This window comes from Crocodylus siamensis, chromosome 2, assembly GCF_052110815.1.
Source record: "Crocodylus siamensis isolate JL-2025a chromosome 2, ASM5211081v1, whole genome shotgun sequence".
Lineage (NCBI taxonomy): Eukaryota > Metazoa > Chordata > Crocodylia > Crocodylidae > Crocodylus > Crocodylus siamensis.
Window position 1 is genome coordinate 285,986,799 of NC_143396.1, and position 27,558 is coordinate 286,014,356.

The 27,558-nt window shown below is 47.5% G+C and overlaps 1 protein-coding gene across 1 annotated transcript in view; it reads left to right on the forward strand.

Moving 5' to 3' along the window:
• The first annotated feature begins 8,701 nt into the window (after positions 1–8,701).
• Positions 8,702–27,558, forward strand: part of DAAM1 (dishevelled associated activator of morphogenesis 1) — a 178,419-nt gene continuing 159,562 nt past the window's right edge. Inside the window, exon 1 of the mRNA XM_090034296.1 lies at positions 8,702–8,826. The gene's annotated coding sequence lies outside the window, so the exon portion shown is untranslated. The remainder of the gene's footprint in view (positions 8,827–27,558) is intronic.

Below are 27,558 nucleotides of genomic sequence, written 5' to 3' on the forward strand. Positions count from 1 at the left end.
TGAATTAGAGTAAGGGAGGGACTTCCTTTGCTGTGGTTACCCCCGGCTGATACAATAGCTGAGTGAAGCAAGAGCTAGACAGGTTCACACTGTGACAACACATGGCAGAGGCAGAAGGGGCCCAAGTTGGCTCATGTGGCACCAGGGGCAGGGTGCTCTCAGAATATATAAAGGACTTCAGGCCCGCTGGCTGCATCCACTCATGAAGGGAGATCCTGCTCTGGTGTAGGTGCTGCCTCTTACACTTGGAGGCATGAGAGCCACCAGTGGAAGATCTGAGGTAGCGAAGGTTTGCTCCCCCTCCCACAGCCATCAGTCCCCTGACGCAGGTAGGCATAAGTTGTGCTGGGAGCATGGCTGACCCTTATGTCAGGGGGGAACCAAACAACCAAACTACACAAGAGGTTCTCTTCCCATTTTGAAGTTACTTTACAAACCACAAAACAGGCCATAATGCCCGGTCCTTTATCTTATGCAGCGTTAGAGCAGTGGCTGCATTTCCTTTTCCTCCCCCATCCTGCTGGCCCCTTCTGTTTGTATCTGATACCATTTTGTGGTGACTTTACTACCTGTACGGCTTGCGCTGCGTCTCTGTCACAGGTGACACTTTTCTTGGACTCCCTGAATGTGGATATTATGGATTTCACAGTATTTTAAGACTCTGCTCAAGCTCCCTCTTGGAACAAAAAAGAGCCTGATAAAATGCCAGAACAACCAGTCCATAATCACCAGTGCATGCTGGTGGTGAGGGTGATGATGCTTTATTTAGTGGAATGAATTAATGCTCATCAAAGGTGCTGGGTGGACAGTCTTAGAGAACTATGTCCTTGCTTTGACCTCTGCCTGTTCAAGCCTTTGCCATTCACCAGCCAAGAGCTCTGTTCATGCCAAATACAAGGGCTTTTATTTTGTAGCAGCACCTTTCTATCGAGATTTCAGCTGAGACTGGCAGTTTAGTTCATATAGGCCCTCAAAGAGCCATTAGATAACAACAGCTTTCAGTCATATCCCATCCTGGTCTGAAATAAAGCCAAGGGGCAAATCCAGATATGCATGGACATTTGGTTCCCCAGGGACAAGCACTGGCAGCGCACCTTGCACCACTGCTTCTTGTCTCTGGGGAACGCCCATGCCATGTATGCTCTGGCATGTGACAAGTTGCCCTGGGGGCAGTAGGGGAGGCTGGGACCAGCACTGTGCTGGACTCAGCAGTCTTACCTGGGACCCTGGGGGCCTCCTGGAGCTGCAGCCACAGCGTTCCTGCTGGGCAGAGCCTGGCCAGCAGCCACAATGCAGCTCTGAGTGGCCTGGCTCCGCTTCTTAGCAGCTCATGCTGCCCAAGCATGCGCTGCTTTGGGGTTTTTTCCCACTTTTTTTGACCCCTGGATATCCAGGGGTCAAAAAAACTGTGGGGGAAAAAAAACTGGAGCAGCGCATGCTCAGGCAGCATGCCCTTGCAGTGCAGAGAACTCCAGAGTGTGCAGTATGTGGCACTGCAAACATGTTTGCAGCCCCACATACCACATGACCATGCTGATCGGGATGTGCCCAAGAGGTACAAAGAGATCTTAAACTGAAGCTAGTGGAGTTGGTGAGTAATCCTAGGTATGGGAGATTCTGGAGGAGGCATCAGTGCCATGGCAAGGAAGTTTGGCGCCTGGGGCAAAGTCCACAGCAGCAGCCCACCCTTGCCCTGCACACAGATCTGGGGGGGCACCCCCTGCCCATGCTTGCCTGGGAGTGCATGCAGTGGTGAGAACCACCCTTGTCCCATCCTCATGCCCCTCAAACAAGTTGCTCACTGCTCCATCCTGCACCCCACCCCATCACAGCTCCATCCAGCATCCTGCCCCAGCTGGGCAGTGCTTATTGGCGCCCTTTCGCTTCGGCACCCAGGGCAGTTGCCCTGCTTGTCCCCACCCCCACCCTTGCTATGACACTGGGTGGTATGGCCAGAGCAAAGAGAGGAGAAGATACACCAGGAGAAGGAAGGGGTCAAATTGGGTTACAGAGCACTCCACCCCCTCCTCAGCAGCAGAGCTTTCTGATGAGACCTCTCCTGCCAGTGTAACTTAGAGCAGCCTTTAGGCCATCAAGTGTTGCAGTGCAGCATTCCACATCACATAGTTCACCCAGCACGCCGTCTGTCTCCTGGCATGCCACTCCAGCATGAGCACTAGCCTGCCCTGCTGTGAAGCAAGGGCCTTTCGCAATGCAAATATTCCAACAAAAATGTAGCACAAATCAGCCAAAGGATTTGCAGCATAGACATTACAACCAAAGAGCAAATAAAAGCCCTTCCCTTCCTCTTCCACACAAAAACCCCTGTTTAAAAAAAAAAAAAATACATGCATATCTCCAAGACTAAGCAGACACCCTCTGCCAGTCCAAACAGACACACTGGGCTGGATCTGCCTCTCAGTTTTAGCGCCACAGACTAAAAGACCCATTCCTGTTCTGCACTGGTATCAGATCAATCCAAGTCCTTTGTATTCAGAGGAGTCCAATTACGGGACCTACAGTAGTGAAAGTAGCATTTTGAAAGATACCAGGAGCGTGTATCACTTGTGAAACAGTGATAATTAATAAGGGGAAGTTTCACGAGCGCGGCTTGCTGAGCTTTCGCATTCCAAACCCGCGTTCCAAGGGACAAGAATTCTTAGCTCTGCAGTTCTGAGAGCAGAGGCAACATGCTGAGAAATGTTTGGAGTCCAGAGCTGTAAAAAAAATTAATGACCCGGTCAAAATCCACAGGCCAAAGATGGCAAGATGGAGACGGTCTGGTGATGAATGTACTGGGCTGGGATTCAGGAGATCTGCCACCTGGAGCAAGTCACAAAGGACAAAATGTCCAAGAAGTGACTTAGGAGCCTAAGCCCCATTTTCAAGAATCACTCAGACTTCCAAGTGCCAACATTGCATGAAAATCCTTGCCATCTCAGTTTCTAAGGGCTGGATTTTCAAAGGTATTTAGGCACCTAAAGATTCAGAGATGCCTTAAATGCCTTTGGGTTAATGGAGCTGGGCTGGAGTCCAGCCAGTGGCCTAGGGGTGAAAGGCTCTGTGTGCATGTATGGGGGGGGGTGTTATATTTGCAGAAGGCAAAGTCCCTTGGTATGCACAAGGTAGCAAGAGTGAAGCAATCATGAGCTGGGAGGACTGCTCTTTCCCTCTACTTCATGCAGTTGCTCTGTCCCTTCCTACAAGCTGAGGCATGAAGACTTCTCCCCTTCTGAGGATACAGCCTCATTCCACTAACTCATCAACCACAGCGAGATGGCTGGGGGTGCCCCCTGGTGCAGAAAGCCAGCATGGTTAGCCAGCTCCCTTCCCTCTCCCCTGCTTCAGTTGCTATTGAAGCCTTAGTGTGACATCCGAAGAGGGCTTGAAATCATGCCTAGGTTTTATGCTGACCGCTCTGAAAAGACAGGAAATGCTACCCATGCCGGAAAAAATATATCAATAGCGTCTCTCTCTATGTAGCTCTTGCATGGCACTCATCACCAGGCTGTCAGAGCTGCTACTCAAGGGCCAGATAAGGCAAAGGAATGTCTCAGTGCTCATTTCACTGGAGCTACCAGGTTGAAGCCTACAAATGGAATAAAAGCATCACTTCCTTGAGTTGCACTGATTTGCACAGGCTGAGGATCTAGCCTTGGACTTTAATACTCTGTCCCCCATCTTGCCTCTACCCCATGACCCTTCCTTCCTTCTCCAGTGGAGATTCCTGATCTCTCCCTGGATGCATAATGTTCCACCCAAGATCAATCACATCATGTTAAGCTTTTAGCTGTTGGTATTTCCAGTGTGTACAGGCATACCTCGGAGATATTGCGGGTTCGGTTCCAGATCACCGCAATAAAGCGAGTCACACGAAGTTTTTGGTTTCCCAGTGCATATAAAAGTTATGTTTACACTATACTGTAGTCTATTAAGTGTGCAATAGCATTATGTCTAAAAAAACAGTGTACATACCTTAATTAAAAAATACTTTATTGCTAAAAAATGCCAAGTGAGCAAATGCTGTTGGAAAAATGGCGCCGATAGACTTGCTCGACGCAGGGTTGCCACAAACCTTCAATTTGTAAAAAACACAATATCTGCGAAGCGCAATAAAGTGAAGTGCAATAAAACGAGTTATGCCTGTATCTAGGAACAGCTCTTTTCTCAGCTGTTTGATGTAACTTCTCCATGCAAAATGTGAATCTTCTACTGTAGTGAGGCAGAGAAAAGAAAAGGACCAAGCTGATCTCATCCTAATAGGAGTGTCTTTACCCTGAAAACTGGGGACAGGTATTGAGAGACTGAAGTCAGCATGGGTTCAGGCACAGTCCAGCATGGAGAAAGGTCCTGAATGGACAAGGCCCAGGTGTTGGCTTTATTATTTATTATTATGTGGATTGTATTAATGTCCAGAGGCTTCAGTTATGCTTCAAGGACCACCTGGTTGTAGACAGTATGCACATGACAGACAGTGCCATCAAAGAGCTTGCAACCTAAGCTTCTAATGAGAAGGAAAAGATAGAGAAAAGCAGTAGACAAGGGAAAGACAAGCCAACACTGAGGCCATTCTGATAAATGTAATAAGCAGATGAAAGAAGACAACCCTATGGAGAGTTGTGGGGTGAAAGACAGCTGCAAAAGCACTTAGGGCCTATATTATTAATGGTTTCCTATGCCATCAGCAGGCCTGCGAATGCTTCATATCTCATTACCACACCTCTGAGTCATCCAGCCTGATACACCAAAGCTGTTTCTGGAAAGGAAGCAGCAAAAGGACTCGCGCTAGGGAACCTGCAAATGACAGGCAGTAGAGGATTTCCACATGGACTGTGAAAGGGTCTTTCAAAGCACATGCAGGCAACTTAACCTGAGGTAAGAGCGTGTGCTCTAATGAACAAGAGAGAGATTTCTGGTGGACGTTCTTAATTAAAGGCAGCATCTTAGAAGTCGCACAATAATTTCCAGATGCTCAGTAATTATTTCTGACATTTGACCCTTCCCTGAGCACATCTTACATGAAAAGGAAACCCCCTTGCTTTTGCAATAAATATTCCTCGGATGCTGTTAACAACACCAAGGCCCTGGAAGCCGAGAAGCATAGCTCTAAGCCTAGGCACAGTCCACCCCGCGTCAGCGAAGTGCTTACGCACATGCTTAAGTTGAAGCGCGTGATTAACTGTTGAGGAAGATGAGAATTTCTTACCGGCTTAAGTGCTTTGCTGAATCAAGGGCTAAGTCTATAAGTAGTTATAGACATGGATGGCTGACTCTAGTCCCACTAACGTTCCCAGGGAACACCTTCAGAGTGGAAGCCTGGCTAGGGAAAGGCATTTGTTTCTTTCAGAGCCTGTGAAACCTTTATTCAAGATGTTGTTTCAACTTGCTCTCCCAGGTACCAGAAGCTTATTTGAATCCAGGGGATAGACTTGGATTCATACTTATCAGCCACAACATCATTTGAGGTGGGATTCAGTTCCAAAGACGGATTCCCAGATCAATAAGTGAACCACAAAAGATATGAGGGATATTCTCAGGGCGAGAGACAGCATACTGAATCCTCACTTGGTGCCAGATCCAACCCCTACTTCAGTCACTGTAGAAATCCTCTCTGAGCTTCAATGGAGCAGGGTAAGAGGCCCTGTAGTGAGACAAAGTGTGGTTTTGTTTCACTTTTTGACAAGAAGGAGCAGGTCTAAGAGCAGGTCTAGACCTTATGAGAGGACTGCATCATACAGTCCTATACTGCATTCTTTTAAATGCAAACTTGAATTTCATTTCAGCAGCACAGAAAAGCGATGCTCAAAGGATAATAAAATTATTGATCAAACATGTGTCTAGCTCCAAGAACATTTCTAGGCTTTAGTGAATACCTAACATCTAACTCTGAGATGGACTTAATACACTGTTCCAAATATAAAACCAGAAGCTATTTTCTCCAGCAGAGAGAAAGTGATTTGATCTAGTTATGCAAAAAAATCAATAAACAGTATCAAATAACAAGCGCTGTAAAGCACCGTGGATTATTCCCCAGGTAGTGTGTGAACAGAAATGCTCATTCTCATAATGCAAGACCAGGGAGATGTGGCAGAGATGTGGTAGATACTGCATCACAATCTGTAATACATAATGATCTGTAATACTTTTGTGTCTGCTGCTTTGTGAGACCGTGCCTATCTGGCAATACTGGGTTATTAAATACATGGCCCTGTATGGCTGTATTAATTTAATAATGGGGGCGGGAGGGGGGATGTGTGTGAAATAACAAAGGGCAAAGGAACACAGTAGCCCTAAATACCATAACCATCCTCTGAACAAACTCTTGAGAGGCAATTACAAGAGAACAGCCCAGCCCTTATTAACTAGGGAGCTGCTACTGCCAGGCCTCAGCCAAGTCACACAGCTGGTTGGACAAGTTTGAGAGCTTAGAGAGTTATTAAACAGTTAACATGACTCCCTGGAGAGAGCAAGCGGGAAGAAGAGCTTGATTTGAGCTTGAATTTGATCTGCTCCAAAATATACCATTATTTCTCCTGTGTGACGTGAGAGGTACTCTACAGGCACCTCCTGCCCAAAAAAGGTTATTTCAGCCCAAAAGGAGTGCTGGCCATATTCCAGTGTTTCAGGACTGCCATGCTGACTTGGAGTAGAAAGTTCTGAAAGTGATTTATAAAACATAAGACGACATCCAGAGAACACTGGAGGTTGGGACAATCTTGTTGGACCATCCTAAAAGCAGCTTGGATATTGATCTGGCTTGGATATGACCCTCCATTTTATTTGTACATCCTGCGTGATTATTGGAAAAAGGAATTTCAAATTCAGGTTGCCATGACCTGAGGAGATCTCATGAGGTCTAATCACTGGTTCATTCTACTTTAACCTCATCCTTTCCTTCCCCTGGGTTTTTTTCCCATGCATTTGCTGCATCTACTCCTAACCAAAGTCCTGATCCTGTAAACACTTGTGCTTGGCCATGCTTATGCAGGCATACAGCCCCATTGGAATCCAGCAACCTCTTCACATATGAAGTCAAGGATGTTTGTAGGTGTTGGCAGGATCATAGCCTTAGCTTGTGATCTCTCTGGACTGGAGCCTGCCTGGACTCAACCAGTTAATCTTTAATGTGCCCTGCCTTCTGCCTAACCAATGAGTAATGAATCTACCGCGTAGATATGTGCTGGTTGGTTTGTTGTGTGTTGGCTGGTGGCTGCCTGCTGGTTAACGCTGCCATTTGCTGCTGTATCTGCTTGTGTTCTTGCTGATCTTACTAGTAAGATCAGCAAGTACATTAATTAATCAGCAAGTAGTATCATTAGTAAAGCTTCTCGTTTATTTTTTAACTGGAGAATAATATGTGTTGTTTTATACGGGATAATCACCATCCGCAACCCACCTTTGCAAAATTCTAGATAAAGGCATGCACAGCAAAATATAAAATAGTCATTAAAAGGGGGTGCTACTTGGTTCATTAAAGCTGCACGGGGGGTGCCTCAAGTCTAATGAGGGGTGCATCGAGTCCCAAAAGGTCAAGAACCAGCGGTCCAGGAATCCTGCATTCCAGAGCTCATCTAGCTCTACCCCAGCTATGCCATGGGCAGAGCAAGCATCAAAGTGGGTGCAAGAGCCCCCTCCAACCCCATGCTACCATACTTTTTCATAACATGTGTCATTAAAGTGCGGAACTGATGGAGACAGCTTCAAAAAGGGATTGGACAGCATGGAGGAAAGGAGCATCTGTGGCTATCAAGCCTGGGCGTGAGAGTCACAACCTCCAAGTCACAGCTTCCTAGCCCTGAAGTGGTGGCGGCTGCCTGGGAGAGAGGAACAGGAGTGGAAACCCTGCTCAGACCCCGCTCGCTGTCCCTTTCAGCCTCGGCTCGCTGCCCTGGGGTGGCACGGCACTGGACAGGATGCAACTGTGGTCTGAGGCAGCCAGCGGCAGCTCTCGTGCACGTCCTCGGGAAAGGCTGTTCTGGTGGCATGGGATAGTACCCACACAGGTAATGCATAGTTAACCTTGGCTTTATGCCCACTTTAGGGAAATGGGAGACTCCTCCTGGGGCCTTACGGCTGAGGGCAAGCAAAATTCAGGGGCATCCGAACCCTAAAGCCTCCAGGTTGAGGCCTGCAAGTAGGATGCCCGCCAAAGGATTTGGAAACACCTCAGGTAGGGTGGAGGATGTTTGCCAGTAGCGGGGCCATGCGCGGTTCTGGACTGGCTCACGGATTTGGAATTGATTTGGCCAATCTGGCTTGGAACGCAGAAAAAATAATAGTAAAAAAAAATTAATCTCCGCACAGAGGAGACAGGGACAAGCCTGAGGCTGCAACGATCCTTATAGATATAAAAATATGTATATATGTATGTACTGTATATAGATTTGTGTGTGTATATGTATAGATATATGTGTGTATGTTGAGGCATGAAGGTTTCCCTAGGTAGCTATACATAGAGATCATTGCAGCCGCGGGGGAGGTCTTACAGCCTCGGGGGGGGGTCCCACCCCACAGGGGCCGCCAGGTGCAGCTGGTCGCAACCGTCTCTGCCCCGCCTCAGGGGCGGGCGGGAAATGTAGTCCGCGCCTCGAGGGGGGCGGCGGGCAGCAGTGCTGCCTTCGAACTACCACTCCCAGCAGGCCGCGCGCCGCCATCGACGGGGGGGTGCGGAGGAGCCGCGCCTGCGCAGTACGGCGCACATTGTACCCTATCAGGCGGGGCGGGGATGATGTCACCTGCGGGCTGGGCAGGGGCGCGCGGTGCCGGTTCCCATTGTGGGCAGGGCGCCGCGGCGGGCGGGCGGCTCGCGATGTCCGCGCGCTGCAGGTAAGGCACGGCACGGCACGGCGCGGCGCGGGGCAGGTGGGGCTGCGTGCACGGTGCATTGCAACGCAAACCCCAGGGGAGCGGGGGTTTTGGTGCAGCCCCAGCCCTTGCTCCCCGCGCCTCCCCCCGGCTCCCTTCCCTGCAGCCGCGAGCCGCTAACAAAGCCGTGCGAGCGGGGCCGGGCTGGGCTGGGGCAGCGGGGCCGTGCGAGGCGAGGGCAGGAAGGCGCGGGGGCACAACCAGCGCCTGGCTGCGGTGGCTGGACCGCGGCGGAGGGATGGAGGGGCCGGTTGCTATGGCTACCCCTGCCCCAGGGTCCCTGCCCCTCATCCCTGCCCACGCCCCAGGGTGGCACTGGGTCTGCGCCCTGCTCGCCCACTGCAGTCTGCGGGGATATCCCCCCCACCCTTGGGAGCTCAGGGCTCCAGCCTTGGGGGACAAGCAGCATCCCCGCCTCGTGTGACCGGGGACGGCCAGCCCGGAAAGGAGAGGGAGAGAAGACGGGAGATGGGGCTGCACTCCCTGCTCCGGAGGCATTGCCTGCTGGTGGCTGTCGGGGTTCACCTACTTCCCCGCCCGTTGCCCGGTCTCCATTGGGGGGCGGCACGGAGGTCGCTGCATCTACCGGTGCCCCTGAAGGCATCTGAGCAGACATGCGAGGTCTCCCGCACCGTGTTTCCCTGCTGTCAGGGCACAAGAGCGGCCTCCGTGGGTCCCAGGGATCTGGGACTTCACTCTGCTGGTGGCTGCCCAGTGTTCAGGACAGGCTGCCCTGCAGAGCCTCCGTGAAGATCAAGTCCCTGCTCTGAGGATTTGACGGTCTTAATTCAGCACCGCAGTAGCAGGGGTGGGGATTATCATACGGATTATGTTGTGATAAACATGCGCCGGTGTTGGAGGGAGAACCAGCGTGTGTCTGTGGTTTCAGGCTCCGGACCAGGACTCTAGAGACTGTGATTCTGCCACAGATTTGCAGTGTGACCTGGGCCACTTGCGTCGGCAGACGTTGGGTGATCCAACTTCTTGGTGATGACGGTGATGCTGGCACCTGTTGTTTGATTTTGGGCGGGCGAGGGGTGCATGTGTGTGTGTCTAGAAGAAGCAAGAGCTCAGCAGCTCTGAATGATCAGATACTGGGGTGAAAGCCTGATCTGGGCAAGACGTATTTGCAGTGATGTTGGCGTCTCCTCCTTGGAGTCTGAAGTTGAACATTAAAATAGCTGTTTGGGTTGGTGTTAGCCAGGCAGGGCTGTGCTTGCGTGATTGGGGGTGTGGGGTGCTGCTGGGATAGTTAGGAGCTGAAGTTCCCCTTTTGTGGGGTCTTTTCCCCTTGTTGCATGAAGTTTAAAGGAAAAGAAGAAATGTCTTGTCTCCTCAAGTTGGAGACGCTTCCTCTTCCTAGAAAGCATAAGGTCTCTGGAGGATGTTAATAATATTGCTAGATGGTGCATTGGTCATCCAGGTCTTGGTTCCCCACTGGGGGCTAGATACCTGACAGGAGGTTTGTAGGTGTTGGGGCTGGTACCCTGGATGAGGCTGGTTAGCCCTGAATGCTTCAGCTAATCGATGCAGAATTCAGACATCCAATTCACTTCAGAAAAGTGCACCATGTTGATTACTTCCTCAGACCCTTGTCTCCAAAACAGTTAATGTGAGCTACCGAGAGGCCTTAGCTGTCCTGTTCTGCCAGTTTCTCCCGCAGAGCTTGTTCTTGATGATGCCTGATACAGTTCTTGGATGGCTGTGGGTTACTGCTCTTTGTGAGCCAGAACAGTCTCCTTCCGCTTTGCACAAGGGAAGTTTTTAAAAGTACAGTTTCTTCTTGGCAATGAGTTTCAGCCGAGGGGGTCAAACAAATGCGTCTCCCTGCAAGCACTAACTTCATCATTTCCATGAGGATTACATTAGTCCCACTGTGTCAAAATCTGTTACCTGAGAAGGATCTATTGCTCCTGAAGCCTACAGACTAAACTACCTCTGGTTTCTTTTAAGCCAGTCATCTGCCTCCCATGTTACTGTCTCTTGCTAATTGGTTACAGTAGGATAAGAGATCTGTGACTAGCCCTAGAAGGCCAGTGTTTTGCATATCAGGATTGTCTGCCCTGGGTTGGAATATAAATCTCAAAAGAAAAGTCCATGCTGTCAGTTCATTTTGCTCTTCCAAGGTGCAAATTCAATAGGAGCTGAAGACATACAAAAAACTAGAACTCTTGGTTCCAAAATGATACCTTTTATTAGACCAACAGGAAAATAGCAAGAAAATTGTCTTTTTCTGCAAGTTTTTGGGATAGCTGAAGGCACTTGGCACTTTGTGGTACCGAGCCCTGCCTGCTCCTTGGCTTATGCATGGGTGAGGAGTCGATCTCTTCCTGATGTTCCTGTCCTAAGTAGATTAGATTTCATCAGAGAACTAGGTGTACACCCAATTTTAGACTCTGGTGTACACCCTGTGCCAGCCCCCGTGAAGTAAACAGGATGGGCGAGGTGTAAACCAGCACGGCTCTTCCTCGGTGCTGTAGGCTGAGCAATAGTGGTCTTGGACTGAGTCAGCTCCTGCTCCAAACCTTTGTTTTTCCAGTACGGATGAGGGAGAGGGTTGCAGGGGACAGGGAACTGCAGAACGTCTTCCTAGCAAAGGACGAGAAGGGTCCAGGGACAGCAAGTCTAGCTGGGCTCTGTTTATCTCCCTGTCTTCTGAACTGTCATTGTTTCCATGCACTTCACAGCTGAGTGATTTCTTCTCCTGGAAACCCGCACAGGAGGTGCAAAGAGATTCAATCCTCAGCTGCTTGCCAGTGCTGTTTACCTGATGCTCAGGAGCATAACCCCTGCTGTCTGGGTTCCTGTCAAGGGCCAGCACTTCCTCCCCTCGCCTGCCATCTACATGCTCTGTCCATCAGCTCCAAGCTGTTGAAACCCAGCATGAGCTTGGCAGCAGAGGGGAAGCTGGGGGATGTTGGAAGCAAATGCTAAGTGCCCTTTTTTTGGGGGGGGGCAAAGGGGACAGTGAGCAGTACTCAATTTATGCTGGCTGGAAAATCGGCAGCCCTTGCACAACTGGTGCTAGTTCTTTGCTGGCACCAGTTGTACCCCCAAACTGGGAGCTTCCCCCAAATTTATTAGATTCCAAATGGCAAAGAAGGGTTGGTTTGTTTGTTTTGGGGGGGGGCGTAAAACCGATATCTGTTAGTAGATCAACTCAAATAGCTGGAAAAATGACTTGGGGGGGGGGGGGGGTCTTGTCCAGCTTATTTCCACTTCCCGAGAGTTAATAAATGGTTAATCAGCTGGCATCCCAAAGGTCAACAGGTGGTTTATGGCCATCAAGCACATCTTTGGGTGGGCTTCTACCACGTGCATCATGTCTAATGGGCTTATTACATCCATTTACTACGTACCTATTGCATCAATTTGGTAGCCCCCTTACACTGAAGTTGTTTCTAATATGCAGTCTTTTTTCCAATGGGCCCAGAATTGCTGATGGCATCAGGCCCTCCTGTTTCTGTGAAGCTTTTAAAATAAATCAACAAGCCTTCAGTCTTTTGAGAGACCCGGGGGGCTGCCTTTCAGACTCGGTAGCAAGCACTTTCAGATGCTATAGATACTCGGGGTTTTCATTTGTGGGCATTTCACCAGCGGCTAAGTCCGAGCACCCAGCTGTCAGCTGCAGAAATCTCTGAAGCCAGCTTGACGAGATTTCTTCTAGCTCTTTTCCCAAAGGAAGATGTTGTTGGCCACTTAGCATTCTGCCTTGGCTTTCCCAACTGAAATATTTTAACTCTTCTTCAAAAAGCAGCAACTGCCATGAATCGCCCCGCACTGCCACGTTCAGCAGGATGTACTTCCCTGGCTGTAATCGAATGTGACTTAACTAGGGCTATTAAATATTCTGTTTAAAAGTGAACTACATGTTTTAAAAAAAGAAAAAGTATGACTTAACAATAACATGCAGATTCATTTTATGCTAAAAAACTGGAGTTGGCACGAAGCAGCTTTGACGGCTATTTATTTCCAAGTGGCGGTAGTGTAATGCTTTTCACATCCAAATAAATGCTCAAAGCATGCATGCCGTCGCATGCACAGGGTGAGATACTACAGGGAGGCATGGTCTGAGTCTGGCATGGGAGGGGAATACCCAGTTCCTCTCGAGCTCTGGGCAGCTGACTTCACCTTGCTGGCAAACTGGAGGTAGTAGGATCTGTATGATTTAGATCGTAGTATTTGCTTAGACTCCGAGGGGAGGATTAACTTGTAAATCTTTGTTTGTAAAGCAATTAAGTTTGAGAGTAGTGCTTGTCTTAAACAATTGTCTTCTCCTCCCCCTCTTGGCTGTGTCTTCCTTGTCCATTTAATGCAAGGATTCGAAGCAGGCAGGTGGTAGCACAGCGGGCTTGATGTCCTGGCCTGTTTCTGCTGCTCCACGAGGTTGTGGCTTGCTAGACAGGAGGGTGCTTTGCGAAGACGAGCTGAGTCCGGGAGGAGATTTTGCCTGATGAAGTCCTGCTTCTGTGGGTTCTTCCAGGAGACGGTGACTTCTGTGTTAGCATTTTGCTTGGGTTTATGTCACTGGCAGTCCCTTGGTTCAAGGATGATCTCTACAACAGCTCTTGATGGGTCTGGAGGTGACTTAGGAGTCCAATCCTTGAGCCACAGATCTGTGTGCAGAAGTTGTAAGTCCTTCTGCAGGAGTGAGTAGGCTGTAGGCTGAGATTCCTCTCCTTTTCCTTCCTCTGCTCTCTCTTCTCTGCTTCAAAGCACGATGCTTTACCTCGAAATGGGTTGCTGCTTGGTCAAGGTTATGGCATCACTGGAGTTGGTCAGCAGCCAGGTCATCCCAGCTCTTGATGTCAGCATCGGTTTTTTTGAGGTCTGCCTTCAATGTGTCCTTGTCTTATTTCCACTGGCCACTGCAAGATCTCAGGCCACATTTAGGTTGGGAGTTAGAGCACTTCTTTTGGGATCTGAGCATCAAAACCAAGGAACAGAAGATTGGAAAAGTTCCAGATTCTGGAGTCGAGTGATGACCTGCCATTCTTGGTTTTCATTTCAAAACTTACTGTTTTTAGCTTCTAGCCCTACATAGGAGAACCTGAACAATTAACCTGACTCCCAGTGTGTTAAGTTACTCCCATGAGTTTTGAATATTTGGGGTTGGCAGTGCTGGGCTTTAGGCTGGAGTAAGGGCTTGATGGAAACCCTGGATGGCAGAAGCTGCATTTTTGGGCTGAGGAAGAGAGATGAACTTACTTGACTCGTCCTCCCAGTTTCTGGCTGTGCCCATGAAATGCATCACTGTCCGCTTGGACTTTTCAGCAGCGTGAGGAGCTAGGGAATCAGGAGGTTTGAGACTTTGGGAAATCAAGACCTTGTTTTTCACTTCAAGGAGAATCGGGATTGCTACCCCGCCAAATGCATCAGAATTTCTAATAGTTGTTGTAATTCCATAGGCACGGGTACATGGCCATTCAAAAACACCAGTTTCTCTTTAAGCTTAGAAGAGATTGTTATGGTTGATTAGACAAACCTACTGCTTCAAAGAGACCCGATAACTTGACTCAGTAATCCCTGAATCAAATCCATGTGATAGTGCTAGCGTGCATCACTCAGAGGATCCCGTGCTCTGGACTGAAAGGTTTCAAGTGATGGAAAACCTGCTCCATCCATTGGGATCCTGCTTTAGGAATTGTTCACCCCATAGTTGGAAAACATGCCCCTTGTTTTCTAGCTGGCATTCCTCTACCTTCCATTTCTGGCCCCTGGATCCTATTTTACCTGGGCTGAATAAAGGAGAGCCCTCTTAGGGCAGTATTTCCTTGCCATGATGAAGTAGCCTTCTTGCTCACTCTGTTTAGCCTATCTGCCCATGTCTTGCTTAAAGGTAGACTACTGAGATCTTCTAGCATTTTTGCAGCTCTCTTTCCTGAAACTGTTTTGTTTTTCAGCATCTTAAGAACACTTAAGTTTTTCAGGTAACCTACGGAGAGCATTTTAGTCTGGGTAAGAACTAAGTTCCAGTGCACAAACAGGGCCTTGCAAATTATTTTAAGGCTTATTTGCCTTGTCAGGCAAGTGGCTTCATGTCTTGCCTTCCACATTCCTTCTGATAAGCTGTATTTAGCTATGCACTCCTAGCCACGATGCTTAGCTGTATCCTGCCATCCATGTCTGCACAGTGTAATGGCCTTAAAGGCAGGTCTGTTGGCTCGAATGCTTCCTTGCGTTATGCAGAAGGCTTTAGTCTTAGTCTTCAAAAGTTCACTGCTGTTGTAGAAATAAGTCTCTTTCTGCAGTGGTATATGCACCGTTCTGTCTGACCTGCAATGCCTATCAAAATCAGTGACCAAATATCTCCAGATTAGAAAAAAGGAAGAGGGTTGAACCCAGTATCACTCACTGATGACCACGTGGTGGATTCCAGTGAAAAACAAGGCATCTGTATCAGCTGAAATATCTCTGCCTAAAAATGTCTTTATGATCATATGAGAGGCAAGAATTCTTGTTTGGGGGAGGAGGTTGGGGGGGCAGAGGGGTTGGTATCTTTTATTGGACCAACTGCATAGTTGGGATAAAGTTAGACAAGTTATTGAATGGAAAGCATTCTTCTTCAGGTCATTCTTTTGTGACCATGCTCAGTTAGCAGTGGAAAGCAGTCACAGTTTCATAGTTGGTCGGGTCGGAAGGGACCTGAGCATATCATCAAGTCCGACCCCCTGCCGTGGCAGGAAAGAGTACTGGGGTCAAATAAGCAGGGAAATGGTGGATTGGACAATTTTTATTTATTTATTTTCAGGAGATGACGGCTGTGCTGCAGATCGCAGCATAATGTAGAAATAGGTTGTCTGGGTCAGGGCAAATTGGGCTCTGCTGATAGGGTCCAAGCTAGCTTGGGTATCTGTACGCTGTCTTTGTGCTCCACGGCGTGTGGAAGTCTCAAGATGCGGGACCTGGGACGTGCGGGTTCTGTCCAGGCCCTTCCCCAGGCTTCCTGCGGGGCTGTGGGTGAGCTGCTCTAGGCTGGATCTGATGTGCTCATCGCTGCTTGTGCATTTTACATTAGATAGTCAATGGACAAAGAGCAGCAATAAATCTGAGAGCTAGGACCAGAACCAAAGACTTTTTCCACTCTTGGTTGACTGCGCTTAACCACTGGGCTGCAGAATGGGACTCCCTCTTGCTTGCTGTCCTGGCTTTGTGAATCTTGTTACTGATATAGAAGGGACCATGCCCACAGGAAGGGGTGGGTGATGCCTCTCTGCTTTTGAGTATTTTCTAGCTTATTTTTAAAGGGTTAGCGCCTTCTCCTGGATGGTGGGTTTGAGCAGGTAGGCTCTTATTACAGTTAGGCTTGCCTCCTTACTACCTTGATGCTTTAAACAGAAAGCTGCTGAGAATGCATTTTGTGCGTTTCGGGCCAGCTGGTGTCTGGCATGCTCGGAGCGTGCCAACTGGTTTGGCTTTGCAGTAGACTTGGACCCTGCTACATCTAGTCTCTGGACCCCTGTGGGAATTGGTGCAACTTTGGCACCAGGCTGGTGTGGTTGTATGTAGAGCTGTGGGTACCCAGGGCACTTCTGGGCACTAAAGGCAGGGGCCCAGTGAGTTCAGGTGTGTCTGTAGGGAGAAGTGGCAACAGAGTAGGAGATTTGGGGATTGTAATGTTAGGCTTATGCAAACTTTTTGCCTCCTTAAGGTTGCGCTGAGTTGTTCTTTGGTCCCTATGAATGCAGTGCCCAGCCCTGTACTATGACCAGAGGGCACAGGCCACAGAGAGACTTGTTACCACATAGCTTACTCAATGCAGTCAGATGTCTCAACTCAGCGGGTGTTGCCAGCTCCTCTGAGAATCTGAATGTTTTGTAGCTTCTCTCTTGCTTTGAGCCATTTCGCTCACTCTCTATCACTGCCTCCCAGCATCCCCAGCTATAAATAGGGTCCATGCAGAGTTCATTTCCTTCTCTTGTTTGTTTGCTTGTTTCTCGCCTGCTGCTTTCGTCAGGAGGTGACGTCGTTATCCTCTTCCCAGCAATCAAATGGCGAGTCCAAAGATCAGTGGTTGTCAACCTTTTTGGATTCTAGGTACCCTTAGAAAATGCCAGCTTTGAGTTTCCATTCTGTTCCTTTTTATGACAGAAAAATACTAGAGCGCTTTTGGGCAGCATGGTTGTAATGCAGTGGATTCCTCCCTGAAGTCTCTGGGTTTATCTTGTGAATCATGCTTGCCCACCTTGTTGCGTGGCACCCTTAAAAGGATCTCGAGGCACCCTGGTTCAGCATGTCTGCAGTAGAGAGAGCGTAAGGCAGTGAATAAACTTCAGCAGAAAGAAAGTGGTTGAATGCTGGGCATGTGGAGCTGCTTTAGCCCGCAAGACAGATTCAGAGCTACCCATTCTGCATCAGTTGTCACCTTTACCCATAGGCAGTGCTTGGACTTGACTGTTCCTGAAAGCAGCATGGCCAGTTCTATGTGAGATGGAGCTCTTTTATTTCTTTTCTTTGCCAGGAGTGATTTAGACTAGCAAGTCAGTACTGGTGCTGGGCAAATCCAGCCCTTGGGCTTTGGCTGTGGACACTTAGCAGCTAGGCAGGCACGTTCTCTTTGTACTGCAAGAATCGAACCTCGCAACGTCGGCAGTTCTGTCTTGAATCTCTCCACTTCTGAGGCTTTGATTTCAGCAAGCTCCAGACTGAGCTCTTCTTGCTGTTATGAGAGACCTAGGCCTGTGCTAAGGTCCCTTTAGATGCAAAGCTGGCTGTAGTGGGAAAGATGAGTTATTTCCTTGGAAGCATGAGTAATTAGGGAAACAATTGCACGTGAGAGTGTCAAGGTGAAAATTGCCACGGGAAATATTAATTGCTTAGCCAACTCTGGGCTAGTCACTCCAGGCCTAATGAGAATTGTGGGCAGCTGATGGAAAGGTCCAGGGCACTTTGTACTGGGATGATCCTTGATAATGTAAGCTCGGGACTAATTGGCACAAACTAGAGTGGCCTTTAGGCTGCTGCAGTTATTCTTGCTCTTCCAGCCAGTTGCAAGACGAGGGAGATGGATTGGAGCCTACTTCCCCCTTGTCCTTGCTGCGGCTGAACCCCTCCACTTTAAATCAGCCACCATATAATCATCGACCCATTCGGCTCTGTGTGCTTTGACCAAATGGGGTGCCTTTGCCATTTTGCTGCTTGCTGTTATCTGGTGTCTTTTCTGTGCCAGTTGTCTTTAAGGGCCACAGTGGAACGGGCGAAGGTCCCTGGGCCAGCAGTCCATTTCTGAGCAGACTTATCTTGGTAGCTCTCTGCATCTCCCAGTAATTAAATGGCACTTGAAGGAGCTGTAAACTTGGCTAAGCTCTTGCATGCCACTTCCCAGCTGCAGCTGAAATGTGTACAGCTGCTTCCCGCAAGGGTGCATGTGCATGTGCGTATGCAAGTGGCTGTAAATCTGTTTGTTTAAACAGGCTCTATTCCCTGCCTGCCAGGGGCTGCCAGGGACCCCCTCGTCTCGACTCTTAGCACCTTGTTCTCCTCTAGATGAATGCAGATCCATGCATGCTGCAAATGTATATATGTGAAAGCTTTGAACGGTCACTTCGTGCCTGGCTTCCTGGAAATCCTTTGTTGGCAAATGTCTCTGCACAGAAGATGTGAACTCAGAAACCAGTGAATAGCCACTGCTAGGAGTATTTGCCCACCATTTAGTCCCATCTAAAATGAGGGGGAGTCTTTCTCTTGCATGGTTAGGCTATAATCATTGGTTGCATCCCAAACCACCTCTCAAACGCATCTTGCATCCTTTCAGTCGCTGGGGACTGCCCCTTATTGCAGCTGATGCCCTGGTGCTTTCCTTGTAGCTTTCCCATGCAACTGGGTAGGCATCTATAGGGTTAAGCCTAGCTGGACCCTGAGTTTTGCCCGACTCTCTGCCAAGTGAATGTTCTGCAACAGGAAAAGCTGAACTTGCAAATCTGCTCCTGGGTATTCTGGTAAATTGCACTAAGGACTGTTTGAACTGTGCTAATCCACATTGCCTCCAGAACAAGCTTGTTTACAAGAGACGGTATCTCAGATATGGACCCTGGTAACATATTTTCTAGTGTGCAAATTTTCTAGTATGCATAGATGATTTGCATAGTAGAAACCCACGGATACAAGGGTTTGGTTTCCACACCCAGCACAATCACCTGTTTGAATCTAGAACTGAGTTCTGATACCTTCTCCAGGTCCTGAAATACAGAGACTTTTTTTTGTAGAGAGATGGACTATTCTTTTGGGAGATCTTTATTCCACTTTTGATCTTCAATTTTTTTTAATCTCTTCTATGAAATCCCTGACAAATTGCAAGAGAACTAACTGTGGCGATGAAAGCACCACACATTCAGCTAATTATATAATTATAGGAGACAAAGAAAGAGGAAATAAATTTTTCTAGAACATGAAGTACTGCAATCTGTGTAGTTAACTTAGTTTGGAAGTGTGGATCGCAGACTATCTTGAATATTTACAGCTTTCTCACAATTATTTTTGTTTTAAATGCCACTAGTCTTTTTTGTATGACTTATTAGCACATGAATTTTAAATATTTCTGAATCGCAGATGGTTCAAAACTGGGCTCAGATGTTTAAAATTCATATGGTACTCAATATACTGAAAATCAAATTATACAGTCTCAGAACTTAATGACAGTAAATTTTATCCTTTCTGTCTTAAAGTCTGGCAATTTTAAATAATAAAAAAAATAAAACTATGAAAAGGAAGAAATTTTCTCAAAACTGTACATGGCTTTTAGGTTATTTTCCATGGACTTGTAATAGTTTCATTATCTGAAATGCTATATGGTACTCTCTGGCTTATGGTTAGAGGCAAAACTCAGCCATAGAAGCATGAAAGAGTGATTGTATTGTGGTAGTACAGCACGGTGATATGCCAAGGTTGGTGCCTGTGTTTCCACAATGTTGGTTAAATATGTTAAGTAGAGTTGGTTGGAAAATCCGTTCCATGCCCTCCCGCCCTACAATACAGATGTGCAGCAAATGTAGATCTGTTGTCCTGAAATGGTTTAAATTGGAAATGCTGCTGCAGGGTATCACGGAGGTTGTAGCTCAGTGTCTCGTGCCCCTGTTTCCTTCTTGGGGCCATGTCCCTTTTTTTTTTTTTGGCCACATTTTACAAACCACACCAGTGGTCTCCCCTCCTGGTGCTTGGGACTCCTGGGACTTTCTCCATAGAAAAGAAAGGGGCTGTGCAGCAATTCCTCTGATGCAATGCAGCAGCACGTTTCAGCCCATTTTTGCTGTTCGAGCGTTCAGCTCTTGGTCGATATAAACTCCAAACCAGAAAACGTTTATTTGTGGGAAGCTGAAAGCCTGATTTTTGTGTTTTTGGGTTGGTTTGTTTTTTTCTGCCCAACGTTTTCAGTTGAATGCTGTAGAGCAGCTGGAGTGCTGCACCTGGTCCTGTTAGAGGGGCATCGTAGAACAGACTTATTAAATGCCATGAAAGTGGCACTTGCAACTTGACATTCCCCCTCCAAAGCTTACCTCCCTTATCTTCCAGCAGCCCCTTCAGTCATTCAGCATACACCTTTTCCCCAAAACCAGCTGGTGCATGCTGCCATGTGCATCGTATGTGAGAAATACAGTGAAAATAAGTTCTGCTGCAGTGGCAGCATTTAAGTGCCGTGGGTCCCAGAGCCATGACAATTAAACACTGCTGCTGCTTCCCCACTGCCATATTTTTGGACCTGTGGGAAGCCCCAGGTAGATGACATGATGCCTTGCTGTGGGGCCTTGGACCTGGCACATGGAGTTGGGCTGCAGGGCTCGTCCTTCATGCTGACCCCAGATGCTGGACCCAGCATGTAGACTGGCCATGTCCCATTCACCTGGCCTGCACAGCCAGAAAGGTTGAGCATTACTAGTTTACTGGTTTCTGCAGGCAATTCACAGGGAGCATGATGAGCAGGTTTAGCTCCTTAGCTGGTGCTACTTGGGTACTACAAGGAATTGGCTTGTTCTTTTACCTCCCCTTCATTTTGCCTTTCAAAAGGTAACACGTCTGAAGAGAAGACGTGTCTTATTTGGGGAAAATACAGAAATATGAACACTCATGAAGGAGACCCCCCCCCCCAATATTGCAAGTACTGTACAAACGGAACAAAAAACTGAAGACCCTGGCTCCCTAATTGTCCGAGCCCCCAAGGTCTGGAACAGCCTGCCAGCGGAGGTGGTTCAAGCACCTACTGTGAACGCCTTCAAGAGTAAATTGGATGCTTATCTTGCTGGGATCCTATGACCCCAGCTGACTTCCTGCCCTTTGGGCGGGGTGCTGGACTTGATGATCTCCCGAGGTCCCTTCCAGCCCTGATGTCTATGAAATCTATGAAGCTGGGAGGTGCATGCTTGAACCATGAAACCATCAGTGCTTCTTACTGTACCACGTGCAAGCTGATAGTATATCAAGTAAACATGTTCCACCTCCCCACCCATGTTAGTATTGACTGTATCTTTGACAACAGCTGCTGAGATTTCATTACAGGGAACTGAAATAGGTCCTGTGTACTGTATCTTGGATGGGAGACAGAAGCAAAAACTCCCAAGCCCGTCTCTTTCTGGCTAATCTACTTAAACCCCCTGTTCTTGCAGTTTTTCTAGCTTCTAATTCAAGACCTGGTAATGGTTACTCATTTTTTAGAGTACAAAGAAAAATGTGTACTTGAAATATTACATTCCTTCAAGCATCTTCCCTCCCCCCCCACTTTTGTCAGTAGGAGCTTAAAGAGTATAATAGGCAGATTAACAACTGTATTTGTGGAATCGCCCATCTTTGTGCAGGTCTGGTGAAAAACCAATTAAGCTCATCTTGATCTCTAAATGAGATTTTTGCCAGTGTCTTATTCAACTTCAGCAGAGCATCCATTAATAGTCAGAGGGATTAAAATAGCTGAGTGTGTAGGTGTGTGTGTGTATGTTGGATAAACATAGCAGCATTTGGTTGCAGGGAGGGTCTGTAGATGTGTCAGCTTGGGGGTCTTTGGTTCAGTTGTTTTGCAGCTCTTTCTTGAAACTGGGAGTAAGGCCCTCTGGTTACTCTGTTTGCAAAGCCAGAGTCTAGATAGCACAGCAGACATGCAGTCTGATGCAGAGCCCAGTGAGTAAATGGGAATCTTTCAGGTGACATCGGTGAATCTCAGACGCAGCTGTTAATACTGCGTAATTCTGCAATGTTAAACAGCAAGGCCAAGACTTTGAAGAGTAACTCTTGATTTTAGGTGGTTAGGTTGAGGGAGCTGGGGAAAAGGCGCTGATCTTTCCAAGTGTACTGGTTCCCTGAGATGTATTTCATTTTGGGAGAAAAATCTCCAATCCCATAATCTCCAGTAACTTCTAGGTCTTCGAGAAGCCGCATGGCTTAGCTCATCTGCCATGCCAGGACTGTGTTCTAGTGGAGTACTTATTATGTGTAACAAAAAGCATCACATTGTGCAGCAACCTTTAATTGGAAAGTAGCCCAGTTGCAAGCTATCCAGATGTGAGCATTTGCTAAGAGTTCCTGCACATGTGTGTGTGTGTGTTTTAATGTTTAAGTCATACTAAAATGTGGTCCCAGGACTGGTTGCTATTGGTGTGATGGAAACAGATGCATTTTTATCTCCTTCCCACTCATCTCTCATAATATAGGTTTCCTTCCAGGCAAACTGGAAAACAAATGACTTGTGCGCACGCTCTCAAAGAACGGGGTAAACACTTTCTTTTGTCCCTTGACAAACATAAAGCCATACACTGATGGTCTAGGAGTGGCATAAAACAGACTAATCCAGTCTTATTGCAGTAATGATCAGCATCTCCTTTCCTAATGGGCCAAGAGAGGATCTCTAAGCTGATGAGAGGATGTCACCAATCTGATCACTACAGCCTTGGTGTATGTAATGTCTGGTGCTTCTCGAAAAATGGGATGTATGTTCCACATGCGTGGGCTATCATGACACTTTGTTGTGACATTTATGGAAAAATCATGATGTCTCCAGTACAATTATCTTTGGCGTGTTGCATGTCTTGTACATTGTGCATCATGTTTAGTTTCAGATATCGCTTACATTTATTGGATGCCTGGACCTACTGTAGCACGCATCTCCTTTTAAACGCAGAGAAGAGAAACTCTCTCCCCTTCACTCATATTGGATCGTGTGTGTGAGACCTATGAGCTAATTTAGAAGTCCAGAAACTCTTCAGTTATTTGTGGACATGCTTGTGAACGTGTTGGGATGTTTTAAATAAAAGCCAGATACAAAAAACATGGGATTGAAGACCTACGAGAGAATCTAGATGGTTTAAGAGTACATTAAGGCATCAATACAGCAAAGCACAGGTTGAATTTGAGTAGGTCACTGGCTGCTATTGGCATGTCCCATGCAATAATCTTTGGGCTATATGTCCAAAAGAAAGGACTAGAATAAAAACTAAATGCAGCTAATTTAGGCAGACCCTATTGATGACTGCAGTTAAATCAATCCTTGTTAGGGAGAACACGTTCTCTGTTGGATGAAAAGGTCTTTCGAAGTAGCAGAATGGATACTGCAGCTGATTCTGTGGAGACCTGAGCAGTAGCCCTGGCCCAGTTTCCGCATGCAAGAGCCAGCTGTCTTGCTGCTTTGCTCGCAAAGTTCTCAATGAAAAGCAAAGATGTTCAACCCTAGCAAGGTGGAACAGCACTCGGAGGCAGGCCTCGGCACTGCTGGCATTCACCCAGCAGCTCAGAGTTTGCATCTCTTCCCAAACCCATTTGCTTGCCACGGGTCTGAGCAAGAGCAGTGAAGTGATGTGTTGTGACGTGGCTGTCGCACCCTGTAGATGCACTACTGGCTTGAAAAAGAAATCTAAAAATAGCTAAGGCTTTTTCTGACTTAAATCACCTGAAAACCGCCCCCTACCCCCAAATCCAAATGGAAGGAGTTTAGGGCACAAGGAGGGGAAGGGATGCAGTGCTGTTTAGAGACTGAAGCGAGGGGAGGGGAAAGATGAGCAGTGTCCTGGATGTTGCTGTGAGCCCAATATCTGCTGCCCAGAGACGGGGACCTTCCCAATCCTACCCCCTCTTTTTCTGCTGGCGGTAGGGAGCGGAGTCCAAAAGGCAGTGGGATGGCCATAGCCATACTGCAGTGCCAGAGATGCAGTGGGGTAGGCAGGGTGCAGTTCACCTGAAGCCCAAATTCAGCTTCCATGGCAGGAGAGTTACGTAGTGCCCAGTCTTGCAGGTTTACCAGCTCGCTTGTCCTTGCACGAGGTAGGTAGAGCTACATCCCAGGCAATCCGAAGACTCCAGATGACGGCTGTGTGATGATGCGCCCACTCTCCACCACAGCCCCAGACCTGTGTGTTTGGCCTTTGCAAAGGTGAGAAGGCTCATCCGCATGGGGTGTGCAGGACAGTGGGCCCCAAGACCCCATCATGCCAGGTTTGCTGTCTCTCCCACATTGTTAACAGTCATTCATGGTGCACAAGTGCCCGGGAGCAGACTTTGAAGTCTTCCTGTACTCAGCAGCCCACTAAATTTTGGGAAGATGCAGGGTAGTGTGAGGAGGGGGAGGGGGGCCTGGGCAGCAGGTGTGCTAATGTATGCTAACCCCATGCACTTCCAATATGATGGCCAAAAAGCCCTCTACATAATGTCATTTAAAAGGCTCTAGATGGGGTTCCTAGAGCTCATTGACATGGACTAGCTTCTTGTGGTATTGAGCGGGACAACCCTGCATCCATTTGCTAAAGGCTACACAGTCCCAGCTCCTACTTAACTCAGGGCCAAGGAAGGCTCTGCTATGGTGGCAGCAGACAGGTTGTTCTTGCTATGGGTCCATGAAAAGTCAGGCCTCTGAAAACATGCTCGTGCACATCGCACAGGGAGGAAAAGGCAGTACCAGCCAGAGATTAAGCAGAAAATCCTTATTATTCTGCTTATTTTAAAATCTAGTGCCTATGATATGGCTGTCTTAACCATAACAGAAAACTTCATGCTGGAGAAGCAAGTTCTCTGCCTCTGAAAAGCCTGCCATGGTAGATCTATTTCCTGAATAAAAAGGGGTAAAATCGGTTGATCTTTTTATTAAGAGGTAGTTGGGAAGAAGCCAGGGTCTTAAATCAGCTGCCTGCAAACTAGGGATTGCTGGTGGAAGGGGAAGAAAAGCAAACCCTTCAGACCCCCATCCTACAGACAGATTTACTGGAGACCTGTATGATGCCCTATTTACAGACCTCAAATCTTCACGTAGATGCAAGGATCTGCTTGGACAAATCTAATTGTAGGATCAGGGCCTTGTTTTAATCCTGTTTGGGACTTATGCACGCAGCATTCGTTAGCATTGCTAAGTTCTCAACACACCTTTGTCCTCACCCATAAATAAACCAGGCGGCTCTACAGCGAGGCAGAGTGGGACACTGAGCTAGGACAAAGCCAGTGCATGTACTTGGAGGTGACTTTTAATGTGCGTTGCATATGTGGCACTGCTGGAAACACTGGAGAGGTGCAGGGTCCAGTAGTAGATGTAGTATCTTGCGAGGGATCTTCCTTGTGTTTGTGGTTACAAATGGACAAAGAACTGGGTAAATCAGAGACTAGAAGTGACTTGTAGGGTTGTCATTTTTGAAAGGCTCCAGAGCAGTGAATTGTGTTTTGGAAACCGTGGGACGGGTTGAGAAATCTCATGACATTTTTCCTTTTAAAAAAAAAAAAAGAGAGAGAAAATTGGGTACTTCTTATTTGCAGTGTGAGGTTTGAGCCATCAATAATGTGCACTTGAGTGATATTTCAGGTAGTTCTACAGAACCACAGGGCCCATATACACTTGAGATATTTTTGTCATGACTTTCATGATATTTGGTATAAGACAAGCTGGAAAAACTGCCGATGCCTTTTCTGTGGTCACAGGCATCAGAGCTTTTCCTTTTTTCCTTCTGATGGAATTCTGCGTAGCAGAATACCTGCTTTTTATTGGAGTCCCTTAAAGAAATTTTAGCATATGCAGCATTTATGGCAAGGAAGTGAGGGATGCTCTTGGGACGATCTTCTGGTAATGGTCTGTGTACAGCATGTGCAAGTGTTATACTTGATAATTATTTCTTAATATCCAACCCAAACCTTTCCTTAAGCAATTAGAATAAATCACATACATGCCTGTCTCTATTTAAATGCTCTCTGGTATGTCAGTGCTCCTGCTGAGCTTTCACTGCTCTGTCTCTTCCAATTCAAGTTGCATCGGGACTTGTCCAGAAAGTTGAAGTGACAGCTGGAAATTGGAGTATCTCTTAACGGAAGTCATTGTTGGCTGTCTTGAAGGGAGCAAACCACTTCTGAGAGAAGCTTATTGGAGCGGGGTAGTTTGGGGAATTAAAATGAGGTTTGAGTGAAAGTTTAGAAACTCAGGAAAAGATGTTGTCTCTGTTCAGATGGAAGTATCAGAATACCAGCCCAAGAAACAAGTAACCTAACTATGGCATGTGAAAGATAAGGATGAACAGGTGTAACTGAGGAGCTTCAGGGAGCAATAAGACTTTGCTCACAGTTATTGAGGTATTTGGGTGGGGGGAGAGAGAGCATCTGGGTATTCCTAGATCTAGTAAGGATCAGGCCATGCTAATAACACCTACATGTGTCTGAGTAGCATTCGCTACCGAGATCTGCTTGCAGGTGATGGGAGGCAGTGGGATGTTGGGTCTGATCTTCCTGCTCTTGTGGCCCATTGCTCTAACAGGAGTGTTTGAATAAGTCCAGGCATACAACAAATCTCTTCCTCAAAAGGGTTAAAAAAATAAATAAAGCAGGTGAGACAGTTTCATCGAATTCTTGTTCTTCGGGGGAGAGGTTCTCTCCTTGCGTACCCCCACCTCTCTGAAGTAGGCCGGGACTTGCTGACTTGTCTTTGCAGACCTGAGCCATGATTTTTCAGTCGTTTCAGCATGAAGTCCTGGGACTGTCCTCTCTCCTTCTGGCTGCATATGAATGTTAAATAAAATGCATTGTGTTGCATTTGCAAGTTGTCACATGCGCACGCACCCTTAGAGGGGTCAGCTCAGATTAAATCGGCATCTTTTGACACGAGTCTTGAAAATGCCACCCAGGTGATTGTCCCGGCATTGCTGAAGGAGAGCAATACAACGCGGACCCCCACCCCGGCACCTGGGGAACTCGGCACATCAGATGTTTCTTTCTGGGTGTTTCCCCACCAGTCTTGTTCCACCCTCTCAACACCCTTGTGCAAGAGAGGACCCGGCCTAGTGAGCTGCTCTTATGGATACCTCCATTTGAATTGAGGCAGGGAACCAAAATCTGTTTGACTCTGGGAATGAACCACCCAAAAGTACTTGGTTATTAGAAAGGAGAACACAGTATAAGAACTTGGGATTCACGTGGTTCTCTTCATGGGGTGGTAGATCCTGGGGGTATTTTGGCTGCGTATTCACGTGGTTGGAGGAGGGAGTGTTTTAACTAGAGCGGTTTCTGAGCAGCCGCTTTAATTAAAACGCTGTAACATCACGTATTATGCCCCTATGCATTAAAAAATGGCCAGGGGACTCGGTGCAAGCTGGTTCTTGTAACGCTGGGACAATGCATTACGCCTGCACACACTTTAAAATGCTACGGGGTGCTTCACTGAACCCTCGTTGAAGGAGAGTTAGATAAAGCATGGGGTCTTAATACACACAATGCTTGGAGCGCTCTAATCGAACACAAAGGAGCACGTGTACAGGC